This window comes from Pinus tabuliformis, chromosome 3_2, assembly GCF_031772625.1.
Source record: "Pinus tabuliformis cultivar Carrire ecotype Pingquan chromosome 3_2, CPIR1, whole genome shotgun sequence".
In the NCBI taxonomy this organism is placed as follows: Eukaryota; Viridiplantae; Streptophyta; class Pinopsida; order Pinales; family Pinaceae; genus Pinus; species Pinus tabuliformis.
The window spans coordinates 415215139-415234987 of record NC_142302.1 but is presented as its reverse complement, the minus strand read 5'-3'; positions in this window follow the sequence as shown (position 1 = coordinate 415234987).

Genomic DNA, 19849 nt, shown 5'->3' with positions numbered 1-19849 from the left:
AGAAATTAGGAAATCTCTCCAAGAATGAACGTCTCGAACTCAATCTTCATATCAGCTACAAATTCATTTTCAGGAAATTTGAATCACTGGAAAAGATGATATCATCAACATATACAACTACCAAAATGAATTTTTTTCTTTTGCATTGACATATAAGTTCCTATCAACTTCACCTCTTTTAAATCCACATTTGAGAAAGTAGATATGTAGCTTTGAATACCAAGCTCTTGGATCTTGCTTGAGACCATAAAAAAACTTCTTAAGTATGCAAACATAATCTAGTTTTTGTGTTAGCTAAAAATCTTCTAGCTATTCTATGTAACCTTCCTCTTGAGGGTTACGATATGATTTGCAATTTTTGAGAACCCTTTTATAAACCTTTGATGGTATCCTATTAAACCCATAAAAATACACACTTCATGCACATTTTTCGGTATTGGCCAATCTATGATTACTTTTACCTTATTAGTATCTATTGAGATCCCTTCACTCGATACAATATGACCTAGTTGATGAATCTTCTTCTAAAATAAAGAACATCTGGATAACTTCCCATATAACTGGTGTTCCCTAAGGAAATATAGTACTATCCACAAATTTTTTTCATGCTCCTTCTCATTCTTGGAGTAGACAAGAATATCATTTAGGAATACTTATACAAAGTGGTCGAGATACTTACAGAAAACAATATTTATAATATTCATGAATATTGTGGGTGCATTGGTCAACCCGAATGGCACCACTATGAACTCATAATGCCCAAAGCACATTTGAAATGCAGTCATAGGAACATCACTATCCTTAATTCTTAATTGATGATATCTAAATTGTTGATCTATTTTTTAAAATACAAAAACCCCTTTCATTTGGTTGAAGAGATCATCAATTTGGGGCATTGGACACCTATTATTGTAGCTTGGTTTAAGTCTTGATAATCTCTATAGAGTCGTAAAGAACCATCCTTCTTATTGAAAAAAATTATAGGTGCACCACCTATTATTTAGCTTGGTTTAAGTCTCGATAATCTCTATAGAGCCATAAAGAACCATCTTTCTTCTTAACAAAAATTATAGGTGCACCTAAAGGTGAGGTACTATTTTAGACGAGTCCCAAGTTTAATTGTTCCTTACAATGTATTTGCAATTCTTAAAGATATGGAGCCATCATTCTATAGGGTGTAATAGATATTGGTTTTGTACGAGGATTTAATCCTATCGTGAAATCAAGCTCCATTTTAGGAGGCAATCCTGGCAATTCCTTGGAAAGAAAAATCCCGAAATTTAGGCAATGTGGGGTATTACTCTGGGATGGACCCTTTTCCTTAGTTACTTCCTTTATTTCATATACTTGACAACCTTTTCTTAGGAAACACTTCATTTGCATTGTTGAAATGAAGCGTAAATATACCTTCCTTCTAATACCCTAGATTTGGATTGACTCTCCATTATTTATGTAGATAATTCTTTTCTCATAACACTCCACCCAAGCTTGGTGAACTTCCAACTAATCCATCCATATGATGAGTTCATTGGTTCCTTGGGTAGTGACGTATACTTTTAACTTAGTTGAACAAACTCCTAGGTCGACCATACTTTCCTCAACACCTGACTCTAAGGACTATAGTTCCCTTAAAGCGATTTCTACCTATCTAAAATTGTTTTCCTTGTGTACCACCAACCCACATTTATTTAATGGATATAAAGAAATAAAACTATCATTTGCACCGAAATCAAAAATATTTTGAGTTTTATGTTTTTAATTGTCCATGATGACTCCAGTACAATGGACTGATGTTCTACTAGGTTGTTGTTGATTACTGCATGGATTTTATGATTGCCTTTGGTAGTTAATGATGGATTTTTTCCTTCCCTATGAAAAACACTTGTCAGAGCCTCTAGGAAATCACGCTGGAAATGAGGTCCTCCACATCCCAACAATCAACCTGTTGTGATACCCTTACCTACAATTGGAAATAGTAATCATACAATATTTATATTTTGTGTCTGTAGTAAAACCGAATTTGGCCCTCTATCCACATCCTCTCTTCCAAATACCTCACTTTCTTTTGGAGCAAGCTTCTTGTCCCTCCATTACTACTGCATCCTTTCTCTTGCAATCACTCCATAAATTTTGTTCCCTTTTGCTCCTTATATTATCTCAAACAAGCATGGGCCTGAATATTTTCCTCAAACTATTTAATTTCAGGAACCATCCCCTTTACTTCATGGACTACTCAACCTTTAATGCATATCGTCAAGTTTAGGTCTCTTCTTTGCACAATAAACTGTATCATCCTTACTAGGAATTCTCCATTCCTGGATCTACAATCCATGTCCTTAGACTCAATCACCTTTTTTTTGTTATTCCAAGTATTACAACATATGTACATTCTTTTTACAATGCATCTCATACCAGAACCTTGGGTGAGATTGTCACATAGACAATAAAACCCTTGAAAACTATAATCAACAAAAACCCTTTTTTATTGTCTATTCTTTTTTGTTGATCTAATGCAAAGTGAAGCAAATGTCAAACTGCTCTAACTGTTTACTTATTTGTTTTAAGAAATAAATTTTCTATCAAAATAATAACTTTAAATATTAGTTCACAAGAAAACAAAGTAGTCCAATATTTTTGCCTATTTAAATAAAAAACAAAGGCACAAATGTCATATTGCAAAAAGCTAGCTAAAAGTAATTTTTGCAAAAAAAAAATTGTTTTCCCCTTCCATGTAAACAAATACCAATAAAAATAGGTTGATTTTTTTTTGATATTATCAAAACCTCGTGTTTTTCTTCAATTAAGAAAAATCTATAAAATTACACTTAAAAATTAAATTCAATATTTTGAAATTAGAAATTAAAATGGAATAATTTGGAATTAGTTTCAAAAGACTTGGTCTTATCTTTGTATTTAGCAATTAGTTAAGCCTAAATTTTCCTTGTATATATGAGCTTTAGCTATAAGTTCATCTTCTTCTTCACATATAACATTTTAAGTAAATAAACTAAAAACTACATGCACGGAATCACCCATACAAATAAGCAGTGGCATGACACCATATGGCTCTTGTTAAAAAAAAGGTCTTGAAAATGTATATATTTATTTAAAAATTAAGTATTGTATAATAAGTTAAATTACTTTATAATAATGCGTTACAAACATATATGTTAATTGGTTATGATATTCACATATTTCAACAACAATAAAATAAATAGATAATTTATAGAAAACACCATGACCAAATATATAAAGGTCACATGGTAATAAAGAGAGTTGTCATGTAAACATAGTAAGTGAAAATTTTAGTGTGTTATATATGAAAGTGTAAGTAGAATTTGTAGTAAAGTGAAACTCAATTATAAGTAGAATACCATTAGTTAACATTCATATTATAAAACTAGTTAACCTTCATATTATTATTAACAAAATCATCTTTTATTTTTATTTTTTTCAAAGGTGAATACAAGTTAAGTATTTTAAATTATTGATTTAAACATCAGCACTTTATGTAGCATTTTATAATTATGGTTGTAATTACGCCCGTAAGGTGTTTCCCTTTGAGACCATCTCTCTCTGGCTGTCAATCTTTGTGCTAGATGATTAGAAAACGTTTTGTCACTGGAGCATCACAAGCCATGGAACCTCCGGCAAGAATTAGGCACTAACTGCCTCCGATGATTACGTTGTGGTTTAGAACGACTATACCTGTCCCTTTATAAACGAACCGTCTTCCCCTTGCTGCGATTTAAATATGGCTATAAGCCTGGTTCCTTCAATATATTTTCCAGTTTTAGTTGAGGCGGGGCAGTTACAACAATTAGTTATAGTAATTCGAGGTGCTGGAATCGACTCCTGCGCTCGACTACATTACAGTGAACGACACAACAACTGTAACACCGAATTTCGGTACTCGATGCCTCAAGATTACCAAATTTCGGTACTCAAGGCTTCAAGATTTCAGAAGGATTAATGGATATGCCACTGTCTGGTTTAGAAGCCATGGCTTTTGAGGATGATATTGATAAAGATCGAGATGAAGCAGGATAATTAATCATTTTCAGACGATTATATATTTTATATTCGTATGTTGTTTTTTTGCTTTGTATGGTGTCATTTTGACCTTTGTATTATTTGTGAATTCAAATACTAGTTGAATTGCTTCAGCAGAGAGTAGTTCTGGATGGATTGCTTGAAAATAACAAGCAGTTAGCATACCGTCTTATTGTGAATCAGATCTCATCTTAAGTGAAATCTTATAAGAGGAATTTGCTTAGAAACATAAGAATGTTTTGGGAATCAATATTCTTATGCTTATGTTTGCAAGTTTTCGTTTTCAACATTTGAATGTTATGGCTTATCAATCAGCCAACCACTAATGTAGGGAGAATGTTTTGGGAATCAATATTCTTATGCTTATGTTTGCAAGTTTTCGTCTTCAACATTTGAATGTTATGGCTTATCAATCAGCCAACCACTAATGTAGGGAGGCATATCTAGTGGTGTAGAAGTTTGCAAATGGGAAAGAGTTTGATATCACCTCCAGAGCTCCCAAAATATGCAGTGATTTGGGTCGTTAGATCCAAGAGGACAAATTAATGACAAAGTATGCACCTGCATAATGGATTTTTATATGTCATGATTCTTCCCCAATTTATGCCTTAGGACGTTTCCTTTACAACATCTGTATAACATATGGTGCAATTGCTAGTTCTAGCTTAATGGTGAATATGAATACAAAATGAATATTTGAGTAGTCATAGGCTTGTCTATGGCTCAAAGTTTGCTTAAACATTCTGTAGAAAGCGTTTTAACTCTCAAGAATTCATGACCACGAAAAAAATGGCAAAGTGGATATTATATACACTATGAGATTGACTAATAAATAGACTAACATCTATATATATAGACACACAACTAGATACAAATGTACCACTTTCTTGCAATCATATTTTTTTTAATTAATATTCACAATGACATTTAAAAAAAAATAAAAAATATTAACAATAATTGCTATATTTATCCTCTATTCAAAATCTATAAAATATTTTAAAATAAAATATTAATAAAAAATAAAATTAATAATAAACCAAATATATTCTCTAATTCATTATAAATACCTCTCAAAAAATTCACTCCAAACTAAAATCTCATCATGCTAATTCAATCACTCTCACCTAACATACACGGAACACAAACACCATTCCAATATTACACAATATATTTATTTTGTTATAAGAGGAAATAAAAGTTGAAAAAGATTTATACATGCATATCCAATTCCTGATTCATCATATGCTAAAAAGATCACATAGCTCAAAATATTTTTCACAGAGTAAATTGAAAGTTTGCGCTATTCTCATATTAACAAATAAAGCTGCAATGCGATGCAGACATAGACTTGCGAAATAAATAATTATGAAGTATTCAGTGAAAATTGGAATATAAAATATAAATATGTGTCATTGTATTTTAATTTTATTTGATTTTATTTGGGTGCTAGATCAAAAATTCTGAACACTCTTAATCATTAATAAATTACTTTATGAATTTCAAAATCTGAGATGGCACTGATGCTCCTATCACAACTCGTTATAGCGTTTTTGAAATCTGAGATGGCACTGACGGTCCTATCACAACTCGTTATAGCGTTTTTGAAATTTGAGATGGCACTGAGCTCGTTATAGCGTTATTTTAAATCGTATTGCAAAATTAGGATGGATATGGATATGGATATGGATATGGATATGGATATGGTTATGGTTATGGTATACAGTAAATTGTAATTTTATAATAATATTGTAAATTTAATGAATAGATATCCAGTTTAAGTGGGTTTAATGGTTAAGAATATGTGTTTCTTTTTAAAAGGTTATAAATTCAAAATCAGAGAGAGGTAGAGTATGTATACCTTCATGATAACTTAATTGTTTATGGGAAGCAGCGGTGAGCAGGGGAGGAGCGACGAGTAGGGAAGGAGCGGCGAGCAACGTCGAGAGAACCCTCGCGGCTAGCAGCGGCGAGCAGGGGAGGAGCGGCGAGCAGCGTGGAGAGAACCCTCGCGGCAAGCAGCGGCGAGCAGGGGAGGAGCGTAGAAGCGGAAGGGGCGGAGCAGTAGGAGCACGAACAGGAGGGCGAACGTGGAGAGAACCCTCGCTACAGGCTGGACGTTTTGCAGCGTGCTTAAGTTCCGGTTCATAGAGGAAGCTCTTCCAGCAAAGCTGAAACTATTTGGAGCAGGGGAGGAGCATGAGCAGGAGCGGCAAGCAGTGGCGAGCAGGGGAGGAGCGTAGAAGCGGAAGAGGCGGAACAGGAGCACAAGCAGGAGGGCAAGCAGGGGTTTGAGCGCAGGAGGGCGAACAACAGCGGCGAACAGGGGAGGAGCGTAGAAGCAGAAGGGGCAGAGCACGAGCACGAGCAGGAGGGCGAGCAAGGGTTTGAGCGCAGGAGGGCGAACAACAGCGGCGAGTAGGGGAGGAGCGTGAGCAGGAGCGGCGAGCAGGGAGGAGCATAGTTAGGTTTTGTTCTAGCTCCATCTTCTGGTCTTTTAGTTTTTTCTAAGCGAGGGTGAGGTGGCTCCCCTTACCGCCTCTACCCCCGACGACGCCTCTGCTCCGGTGGGTCTTCTCCTTCTCGGTGGTAGTTAGGTTTTTCTGGCCACGGCATATCCTTTGGAGCGTTGAGGGAATAACAGTGCTTCTGTCCTGTTTCGTGCCGCTTCTATGGATGCCTCCGTTGGTCTTTTCTGCAGGCAGATGCGGATGATTGTGGCAACGTTCTTCCTCTGTTTCTCGTCTGATTCGGGTGGAGAGTTTGAGGGGGCGGGGAAGGAGTGGTTTCTTTTGCTGCTCTCTTCCTCATTTCGTGCCTCTCCTTCCATATTGGGCGGACAGATCTTGTTGCTCTTTCTTCAGATGCTTATCTGCTTGGTTTTCTGGTGCCTCTTCTACACCTTATAGATGGGTTGCCTTGTCTGGGGGGCAATATTAGCCCTTCGAGGCTTTATTTGGGATCTGTTTTAGCAGATTTGCGCAGATTTGCAAGTGGCTCGATCCACGTTTCTATATATGCTTCATGCATTTACTCTATGTAATCTTCTTATATCACTGTTTTTGCATATGCTTCTTGCATTTGCTCTATGTAATCTTCTTATATGAATATATTACGCTTTTTATTTTGAAAAAAGAAAAAGAAAAAAATATGTATACCTTCATAAACTTGACAGTCAAATTGCTACCTGATAATAAATCCCTTGTTCTACATATAAAAAAAATTCATACATCAATTAATATCTAACTTAACCTTAAATTAGATAATAATAATAATATAATTATCGCATCTCTTTCTTAATCCAAATAATTAAACAACAATTTACACAAAAACTTAGACCATATAAACTTAGAGTTCACTGGTCCACGTGATTTTAGACCATACAAACTTAGAGTTGACCTGGTCCACCGGAGTTTGCGACAAGTTGTGGATCTAGACTAATTGCGCATCCATGTTATTCCATGTTGTTCTGCTAATAAATTTATTTGAGGATAATTCTACTCTCAATGCATTTGGGGTTCTAGGAAAATCCTGTTTGGTCTATATGGTTGGGAGCATGATAAAAAAATGAAAAAAATAAATTGTTTGAGTTGTATTGACGATACTAAGTTAAAAAAATTCTATTGGAAAAACATTAGACACATGTTGTTTTTCAAGGGAAATCATGTTTGGTCTATATTGTTAGGAGCATGAAAAAAAATAAAAGCTTTGAATTGTATTTACGATACTAAGTAAAAAAAATCTATTGAAAAAACATTACACACATGTTATTCTGATATAAAATAAACCAAAAGTGTGTATATGAAGTAGAAAAATAATGCAAAATGAAAGATGATTTGACATCCGTTGAAAATGCACAAAGAAAATTGGAAGAACTAAAAAAACAAAGTTTCATAAATCCATTTCACCCATGGACCTTTTAAGTAGCCACATAAATATGCATTTGGATTTTTGAGAGACTTGCCTCAAGAGATTGAGGCATAAGATGGTTCTTTTGACTTGTTTGGAATATAATAGATCTAAGATCTCTTAGCAATATTCAAAAGTTAGGAAAAAATAAAAAATAAAGGATTTTTTACTTTAAAAAACTTTTATGTTTTAATGATTATCTTGACATTATTTATTCTAGAAAATGTTAATATTTTTTTCTAGACATTTGGAATAGATATAATGTTAGATTTAGGTTTCTAAAGAATATTTTAATAGGTTTTTATTTGAGTTAATACTGCAATCTGAAGCCTTTTTACGTCATAGGTTAGCCTCAACTTAAAAGTTTATTTATTTCTAGTTTTGAAAGAATTAAAATACTTTAAAGTTTAAATAGTAGAGAAAATTTATCTAGTCAGACTCGATAATCAACTCAGTGCTGATTATGTTTAAGTCTTTCAGAACTAAGCAAAAATTCCAATGCTTAGTAGATTTCATAAAAGATGAGATGGATTACTGGGTCAAAATAATGCCATAAGATGTTTGAGTGGCTTTTCATAATAAATTGCTAGCGTACTTGATATCTAATTATTTGATGTATGGATGTAGTATGTGTGCTAGAGTATTTTAAGGGTTCAGATATCCGGATCAAACAAGCATACCGTAATCCCAAAGCACATCCAATTTGGTAGTATATATAATTGAACACACAGATAGCACTGGTATTCGTACATATAAAGGATGCATTTCAAAACTCACAGAATCCACTCATTTAATGACCAAAATTTTCATAGGTCTACAATAGTTTAACTCTTCAAAATCCACCTATAAGGATAGATTACTTATCTTGTGTAAGGCCTATGATTTCTAATACAGTTTCAATGCTCTAATAACATGTGTAGGGTTTTTTTATTATAGTTTAACTAGATAAGAAAATTTCATGTAAATTTTATCAAATTAAATGTAAGTAGTTACATGTTTCTCGCATCTGATGTCGATCCTTGAATGTAATTGCTCCAAGTCCTCTGCTTTCACTACCAAACTGACTAATTCCTCCCCTCCTATCTAGGATCAACCTCTTTAGTTCCCAGATCCATAGGACTTCAATATTAAAGTTTTCTGGCCCACGTGCCGAAAACTCCAAGAACAATGCCCAAGTTTTTTAAATTATCAGTTAAATCTAAAGCCCTAGGCGTGTCCCTCATACTAGTTTCTCAACAATTCTTGTGACTCTCCTTCTCTTTTTCCTTCCTTCTACGAACCCCAGAACCCCATCATCATCAGTTTGCTCGCCCTCTCTTTATCGAAGAGGTTCCTTCCTCCTGCCGAAAACTCCCATCACCTCTGCATAAAATATCTCTTGATAATAAATTCCTAAGCAGTGACCGCCCTCTGACACACATGATTTGTTGTATAAATAAATTACTTAATGCCACCTTCTCACAGGGCGATCACACAAATTGGGAAGGGATGAGGATTTCCTGAAACGCTCAATAAGGTCCTTTGGGTAGCCTTGGGACCTTAGCTTGAATGTTTACATGTAATATAGATAAGGTTTGAATGTTTATTAAAACTATAATATGTATTTATATAATTTATTGTTTTTATATTTCTTTTATTATTATGATGTTTTTCATTTAACTTCTAATCACACTGATCATATTTTAAATATTATAATTATATATTGTGTACAATATCATTAAAACAATATTTTTCTACACCAACATAATATTGATTATTAATAACATATGATGTTTTATTCACACAATATTTAATATTAATATTTAATTCATGTATCTTATATTTAAATATTCTTTGTAATTAATCAATATGTATACTAGTGCATTGCATGTGATGCATGTATTTGAAGCTATAGTAATCATATTTCGTTTGAATGTGAGATGTTTCATTACATGCATGTGGGGTATCGAGGAGAAATAAGGGCATAGTTTGCTCTCAAATATTATTTTATGTTATATGATTATTATATCCAGTGTCATTTGCTTATTTTAAGAGAGTGACGACAAAAAATGGAAGACAAGAAGTTTAGCTCTAATATATTCATTGCATTGTTAGCTATATGGTCAATTTTATGTGCAAATATGTCATTGATTTTACGTCAGAAATCATTAATCGCATCAATTTTTTAATTATGAGCTTATACTTGATATATTTTGATATCTCAAGCACGTGATGGTATGGTTTGGACCTTTTTATTAATGGTCATGAAACATGGTACGATATTCGATAAAATACGTTCTTGTGAATTTCATGATAAACATACATGTTGGAAACCTAAATGTTTTACAGATGCATATGTTTAAGGTAAAGGGATGAGGCTAATAGAACACCTAGTTCATTTACAAAGGTACACCTGAAATGAATCTTTTCAACAATGCCTTGGGAATAAACACAAAATGGAAATGAAATGTTATGTGATGTTGGTTTCAATTGATATAAGTCATGGTTGACATAATGAATTAATTCGATTTTTTTTTTTTTTTTATAGTCTAACAAAGCTTTGAGTCACGGTTATATTATTAATGTGGTGTATAGGTTGGAATTGGATTTGCACACTCATAAAGTTTTGGGTCGTGATACATGAGGGTGCACAAGCCTTGAATAATATTTGGAATTTAGAATATAGTTTGAATTAAAAGTTTAAGTGAAATGAATGTGACACATCCCAAGTCATACCTTGGGATGTATCCCTGATATGTCGTGGGTGGCTAGCTCTGTATGCGGGTTCCAACCCACTCAACATTCATTTCCTTTTCTTGATGTTTCTAGACTCAAATGATCTTCCTCTCATCTTGGTTCGAATCCTGACCCAAGAGAGGAATACGTTGGATAAGCTTATCATTAGACTTGGGGATACCAATTTTTCTCCGTAGTTAGCATTATAAGAATCCTTAATGCAAGGTATGCTCAATTTTTGTTTCAATGAGGAAAATAATTACTCATTTCGTTGAATGGTTGAAATGTTTCTTAAGATGGCTCTGTCTATATCTCATGATGGGCTAATCCCCTCACTTGTTCTTTTTTTCTTCCATCCATGTCCCTCCCTTGTAACAGGTAGAAACCACCTTACTTAACCCTTCTTTCCCTATGAATTTTTTTAGAAAATTTTTAGGATATTAATGGGATCTTACTTATTATGGTTTTCTTTATCTGAAATGGTATATGTCCTGTGTAAGGCCATGACTTTAGTCTACTTTTTCTAATGACCAACTTGAGTTGGTTTTAGGGTTTTGACTTCACTACAAATCATCTATGCCTAGCCTTTTTGCATGTAGTTGTTTTCCATTAGAGAATTTTTGAGGTCTAAAATGGTCCTCCTAAAGAATATTATAAAATTATAGTGGAAATAATAAAATAAGATTATATTACCTCATCGAGTTTTGGAGGGAAAAAAGAAAAAAACTACTTTTTCAACTTGTAGGATGCACAATTTAATTTTTCATCCAAGGAGTTCCCATGTTGATTCTTTCAATGGACCCTACTACACGAAAAATGTGAAATGCATGAAAAAACATGATTACAATCATGTTATCATGTATTTCATATTTTTCATGTAGTAGGGTCCATATAAACTATGCAACATCGGTAGTCCTTGGATGCAAAATTAAATTCCACATCCAATGAATTCTCTCACTTGAAATTTGAGTAAAATCACAGGGAGATAGGTTGAAAAAAGTTTTTTTTTAACCTTTTTACTCCAAAAATGGTGAATCAACCCCCATGGTTGACATCATCATATTGAATCCTATTAGTTCTTATAAAGTTGACTTTTGTTGTACATTTTTTTTTGAGGCCCATTTTTTACCTCAAATTTTTTCTAATGCTTTACTTGTTGAGTATCTCACTATAGAAAAACATATATTTCGCTTGGGGATAACATCCACACTTGTTTTGTTTGATGTCTCTTCATTCGTAACCTCAATATATTAGTTATTCCACCACTGTTCAGACATATTGTGCACCAATTATTCCAACAAGTTATGGCCATATCAACTAGTGTGTTGAAATGTAAATATAAATTGTTTTTAAAATTCCTAATACAATATTTTTTTATCTTTTTATAGTTATGTGCCATGATATTATGTTAAATAATTTTCAAGTTAAGATCCTACCAGCCCCCATGCTCCACTTTGATAGTTTTGTGACTCGTTTACATTGCATTTCACTTTGCATACACTTCAATGTGTTCTCTATGATGACTTTTCCTGAATAAAACAAAATTATATTAGCATAGAGACCTTGAGCTATCTTGATTCATGCTTTATTTGACCTTATTTTTACTTATTTTTCAAAGACTTTAGTTCAGACATACATTATGACAATAGTCTCATTTTTTATTATATGGCTCATTTTGGACATGAACATGAGGGAGGCACAAGGATGATTGATGTGTATCTATGCTGATTTTTTATCTTATGTTTATGTTCTTATGCATATGAATATTTTTTATGAAGAATGAAGCATTTCGGTATTATTTATGATGATGCTTGTTAATATTACTATGTGACTATAATAGCATTTATATATCATAGTTATGGGAATCACAAGTTTTTTTTCTATGTTTTATGAAGGATATTATCCTAATGGGACCACACCAACTCATAGATCATTTTTAAAAAATAGTTATTTTATTTCCTTCAATTAATCCTCTTCTCCCAAAACTAAAGAAAAAGTAAATTATAAAATTAAAAGGATTAGGGGTAGTTACCTTATAACTACCTGCAAGAGGTTACAAAAGGAGAAATAGGCCTTTGAAGGAAGGATTTGGGAGAAAAGTGAAGAGAAATATCTTGAGTGACAAGGAAGGAGTGATTTCAATATTTAATGTTTGGTCTTTATAAGAGTATTAGTTGGAAAAATATTATCAGAGGATACAAAGCTACAAATATTTATCCTTATTTTGCTTCTTTCATGGAACTCAGTTTCCCTTGTATGGATACATAAAATCTTAGGCTTCTAAAGTTATTTATAGTTTGAATTTTCATAGAGATTTATAGAAATAGTTGCTTGTACGCTCTTATTTTTAATAATAGTAGTAATAATAATAATAATAATTAATCCTTTTGTCCACTTTATGATTCAATGTATGTCTCTTTATCTTTCAGGCATAATTTCTTGAAACTTTGAACAATTTATGACACTTGTTGTTTTCTTATTGGCTATCCTATGTCATTGTTTTACATGTGAGGTCTTATAGCTTGCAATATAAATTTTTAAATTTTCTTAGAAGTTTTGTTAATTTTATTGTATATTCAATAATTCTTTTCCAATTTTTATCTTGCATTTATTGTTCTTGTATCTTTTATTTTTGTAAAGTTAGTTTTTCATTTTATGTAGTTCCAATTTGTACACATCTTAGTGTAAATAGGTGGAGATTTAGTTCCATTATCCCACCTAAACCTGTGAGATTCAAAAATGTTGTAGGAAAAGCCTTCAAACTCTGCCCATCAACAATTCTTTTGGTGACTCCATTGGGGAGATTGGTTTCCCCTTACTGTCTTTAAGTTCTCCTAATATGACCATACCTTATGTTGATCAACCTAGCCTTGGTCATTAGTTAAATGATGAAAGGAGCATAGTGCATTCCTTGTTTAAATTTATCCTTGAAATTGCCAATATGGTTGGCGCATTTAAGGTTTTTTGGGTTTTCATAGCTCACGAGATTGATTTAAAAGAATGAAGGGAAGTCTATGAGAGGCACACCATAACCATCCTTCCAAAAATAGATAGCTTATGTCATATGAGACTCATTCTTATAGGAATACTTGTGGTCTAATCCTTGAATTTCAACCTTTCAATAAAATAAGAAGGCGTAAATTCATCCTCACTGCAACTCAAGCCTGAATGGAATTTTTTAAATACCTTCCTTTCTCATCCATACCAACATATCCTTCTCAGATAATCATGGCTATAATGCAATCCACCATTCCCACTAAAACTCTTCTTCTTCCCAATAATCATGATCCACTCAAATCGTAGTTCCTATTATTGTTTCAATTTGGTTCAGTCTACCATCAACCTCGTGAAAGTTATAAGGAAGAATGGGATTTTTCATTCTGAAGAAGATGCCAACACCACCATTTGGCATGCTCCTTTTGTAGGTTTTAACCCTATACAACAATTACTTGCAAATTAATTCTTATAACATGAAATATACAATGGCGAGAGAATAAAACAAATACATAGAGATTTTCCCTCAGATTCCAAAACTGAGACTACCAGATTGATTTTTCATTATATTTCTTTCATTGTACAATCTCTCTCTCTCTCTCTCTCTCTCTCTCTCTCTCTCTCTCTCTCTCTCTCTCTCTCTCTCTCTCTATATATATATATATATATATAGGACGAAGCATTCATAAACCCCAATCCATTAACCTTGGATTAGAACATAACCATATTTCCATGGACTAGATCTACAAAATACCATGGGAAAAAACCATCATGCCCAAAACCATGTGCAAAACCCATGCACAAAACCATAGGCAGGTCTGCCCACCTATTATAGGGTAAAAAAAAGTTGGTGCGACTAGTTGTGGAAAGAATATAACACACACCCAACAACTTCTCCATCAAATATAACCCCAACTAATACTCCTTTACCCAAGTTCAAGGACCATTTCCCAAGTTATCAATGAATGGTACTATCATGAAAAATGAGCACTTGATCACCTTTTCTAATTCTTGTCACAATATTAGGGCGAATGGTAATGATACCTACAGGCGATTGTTTGTAAAATCCTTGGAAGGTAAAGAAACAACTAATTTCTATATATATATATATATATATATATATATATAGATATATAGATATATCTATATATATCTATATATCTATATATATATATATATATATATATATATATATATATATATATATATATATATATATATATATATATATATATATATATATATATATATCATGGCTATAATGCAATCCACCATTCCCACTAAAACTCTTCTTCTTCCCAATAATCATGATCCACTCAAATCGTAGTTCCTATTATTGTTTCAATTTGGTTCAGTCTACCATCAACCTCGTGAAAGTTATAAGGAAGAATGGGATTTTTCATTCTGAAGAAGATGCCAACACCACCATTTGGCATGCTCCTTTTGTAGGTTTTAACCCTATACAACAATTACTTGAAAATTAATTCTTATAACATGAAATATACAATGGCGAGAGAATAAAACAAATACATAGAGATTTTCCCTCAGATTCCAAAACTGAGACTACCAGATTGATTTTTCATTATATTTCTTTCATTGTACAATCTCTCTCTCTCTCTCTCTCTCTCTCTCTCTCTCTCTCTCTCTCTCTCTCTCTCTCTCTCTCTCTCTCTCTCTATATATATATATATATATATATATATATATATATATATAGGACGAAGCATTCATAAACCCCAATCCATTAACCTTGGATTAGAACATAACCATATTTCCCTGGACTGGATCTACAAAATACCATGGGAAAAAACCATCATGCCCAAAACCATGTGCAAAACCCATGCACAAAACCATAGGCAGGTCTGCCCACCTATTATAGGGTAAAAAAAAGTTGGTGCGACTAGTTGTGGAAAGAATATAACACACACCCAACAACTTCTCCATCAAATATAACCCCAACTAATAATCCTTTACCCAAGTTCAAGGACCATTTCCCAAGTTATCAATGAATGGTACTATCATGAAAAATGAGCACTTGATCACCTTTTCTAATTCTTGTCACAATATTAGGGTGAATGGTAATGATACCTACACGCGATTTTTTGTAAAATCCTTGGAAGGTAAAGAAACAACTAATTTCTATATATATATATATATATATATATATATATATATATATATATATATATATATATATATATAGGACGAATCATTCATAAACCCCAATCCATTAACCTTGGCTTAGAACATAACCATATTTCCCTTGACTGGATCTACAAAATACCATGGGAAAAAGAGCCCTAAGGTTAAAAGCCAAACAATATCAACTTGTGAATGATGTTTTTTTCAGAATAAATTATGATTCCGTTCTACTTAGATGTCTTGAGAAAACTGAAGTTGAAAAAGTCTTGCAGGAACTCCACGATGGGCCAGCAGGCGAACGCTACGCTGGAGATGCAACCGCTCACAAAATTTTACGCGCAGGCTATTACTGGCCCACATTATTCAAAGATGTACATAACTACGTAAGGAAATGTCAAGTCTGTCAAACTGCTGCTGGGAGACAAAAGAAACCATCCTTGCCACTGCAACCAGTTACCATCGAACATCCATTCGATCAGTGGGGTTTAGACATAATAGATGAGATCGTTCCTCACTCTTCTAAACAGTATAGATACATCCTCACAGCGACAGATTACTTTACTAAATGGGTAGAGGCAGTTCCACTCAAGACGGCTAAAGCTAAAAATATCATTGAATTCATAGATCAGTTCATAATCACCAAGTTTGGATTGCCTTCCGCTTTAATGTTTGATAATGCATCATACTTTTCTGGAAATACAATGACTGAATTCGCACTCAAAAGAGGTTTCAAACTTAAATATTCTGCCAATTACTATTGGCAGGGCAATGGTTTAGCTGAATCTACAAATAAGAAATTAATTAGAATCATTAAGCGAACCATTGACCAAAATCATAAAAATTGGCATAAGTCTTTAATATATGCTTTATGGGCAGACCGAATAACACACAAAGCCTCTATCGGCACTTCTCCCTTTAATTTAGTTTATGGGAAAGAAGTGGTTCTTCCAACACATTTGGCAATTCCCTCTTTAGCCTTGGTTCAATATATTGATGAAGTACCAACTTCCTCTTTACAACTTAGGCAGCTGGAATTAATTAAATTAGAAGAACAATGAGAACGGGCTAAGGTAAATCACGCTCATCATCAAGCATTGGTGAAGGCTTATTTTGATTCCAATATGATATCCAGAAAAGATTTTCATATGGGAGATTTAGTTTTAAAATGGGACAAGGCTCATGAGGAAAAGGGAAAACATACAAAATTTCAAAGAATGTGGCTTTGTCCTTTTCAAATTGTAGAAATCATAGGTCCATCGACCTTCATGTTAAAAGATTTAGCAGGGAAAAGAGATTCTCTACTTGTTAATGGTCAAATTCTCAAAAAATATTTTCCATAGAAGATCATTCTTCTATTTTTTTAAGGGTAGTTGTTTTTTCTTTCATAATAAAACCAGTTGTGAATGGTTACAATAGGCATTTATGAAAAAGACACCAATTCTCTTTCAAATTTTTATCTTTCGCTTGTATAAATAGCAAATCTTTTGGAAAAATGATCTTTATTATTGAAAGATACAATTAAAAACTCTATCCTAGATATGATACTAGTTTCAACTTCATAAAATTTGATGAAAACAACCTTTAGTGAGAAATTGTTTTATATCAGTGCAATGAAAAGTATCAATAACAAAATAAAGATTCTCTGTAGAACAGCTATTTCCAAAAACTCTACTATTGTCATCCAGAGCTATCTTAAGGAAACAATGACTTCCTCCCTACTAAGGGAATCACAATTTTTAGAGGAACAATCCAAGGATACACTTTATCTTAAAGAGTGAGAGGTCTCATCACGAGCCGGCTTATCATAATCACAGATATTATAACTTGCTGACTTTGCCAATACTGCATACCACAATAGGGCAAAGACTCAAGATTGTTGCAATCAAAAGGCAAGGGGTCTCATCACGAGCCAGCTTGCTCAGCAAAGTTATAAATCAGTGAATGATTGTGTCATAAATTGGCTATCAAACCAAGACATTGCTCTTTAAGAATGAAAAGAAAAATCAAAGCAATAAGTGTGGATGCAGATTCTTCTTTGGGATTGGAGGTTTCTTTAAGTAGGATACAGGATCATTGCTGGGTAACAGGTAACCCTGTTGAGGCTATAAATGCCTACTGGCAGCAGAGGCTCTACCTACGACAAATGAGCATATTTAAAACTGGTTTAGAGAGAAGACTTTGTTTTATCTTTACAAACCAGGTAATGACTGATGTAAATACAAGGACTAGCTTGAGGCAGCAAATAATAAAAGTTGAAAATAGTTGAAACAAAATGTCATTGACAGGTTAGAGTATAATGTACTTTATCTTTCTATAATAAAGTTTAACTTTCTGGAAATTTTCTGTTTTGGAAGTTTTGAAAATTCAAAAAGCAGCAGAGATAACTGGTTCTTCCAAGTGAATCACCAATTGTTGTGGCCAGCAAAAACCCCCCCTTCTTATTTAGTATTATTCCTAATACTAAATAAGTGGGGACCCTTAGTTAAAAATCAAAAAAATCAAAGTAGTGGTTAAATTTCCTTTTCAAATAAAACTTACCATCATAAGCTTAGGAAACCTCCCTTTGAAAACCTAAAAAAATCTAAGTTTTATGATAAGGTAAGATAAAATCTTTCCTTAGGAAACTCGCATCGAAAAAAGATAGTGGGATGCCTCCTTACAAGCTGAAGTTCCAATATTGCGAGATTGCGATACGCGATAGTATCACATCGCACCCAGCAAATACAACTTACATGAAACACTTTAAAATTTGCCGATATGCGATATCACTGATCGCAAGATCGCATTTCGCAGAAAATAGGTTAACAAAGATTGGCATACATAACATTCCTGCAATCTGCGATATTTCGATTTCGCGATACAACGATACAACGATAATGCGATGTCATGAGTGATCAACCTTGCAATTTTGCGATTCTATGGTTTTGCGATGTTGCGATGTTGCGAAGAAAATCACAAGATCACTTCATCGCAGATATTTCGGGCACGTTATTCAAGAAAAGTATTTTCCCTAAGCTGACACCTGGTTATGCGCTTTAATGCTAATAAATGAGGTAGTTGCCAGTTATAATGGAATATGGGTTCGTGCTATTGAAAGAATCATTTCACGTAAGGTGGTATGCTTGATATGTCTGTGGCATTTACAACTTTCCCATCACCCTTCGTTGTCATTCATTTTCGCTTCACTTGTGAATTGCAGGAACGGAGAATAGAGGCCAACACAAAGCAATACACAGAGTAAAATGGGAAAGAAAAGCAAATCCCCAAGCTCAGAAGAAAAGGAAATGGCACCCTTGTATACAGACACGACCTGTAACAGAGACGCGGGAATTGCTACATGGGAAGGCATGTATAATCTGCTTGAAGAGGAGAATCCCAGAGTAATGGAAGTTACTGCTACTGCGGGCTCAAATGGTTCTTCTGAAGCATTCCTCACAGAGATAGCTTGCTCATTCTTGCACCGGATAGCAGCAAGGCCTAAAATTATCCCATACATAGACATGGTAAAGTGGATACTGGACAACACATAAATAAAAAATAGACAGTTTAAGACTCAAGGTCAAGAGTCCACGGAATTATCATTTTTACAAATTTTGAACTTTATATCCGCTAGAAGGAAAAAGTGCAAAAGGCGAAAAATGCGTCAAGGAAATTCGGATTCACTGAGAATTTTTTTTCGAAAAGGCAAAACTGCTAATTGCCCAGTCACTTGCAAGCTCCGAGAATTGCAAGAAAGCAATGAGACAAGCAGATTGGAAACATAGAGCTCAAAAAAAGGCAAAAGCAATCCAAGGGTTAACCAAGTTGAACTGGGAATATTACTGGGCATACTTGGTAAAGCCACATAGCTAGTGGATGACTGTTAAGTGTATCATCAATTCGGCCGAAAAAATGGTGCCAGCTCTTATCGATTCTGTTTTCTTAGCTCATCTAAAAGTGGAAGTCAGCCAGCCAACTCTTCTCAAACAGATGCTGCATGCGTGCGATTTCAAGGACCAAATACTGAAGTAGTTTAATGTTAGATTTAATTTTAGCTTTA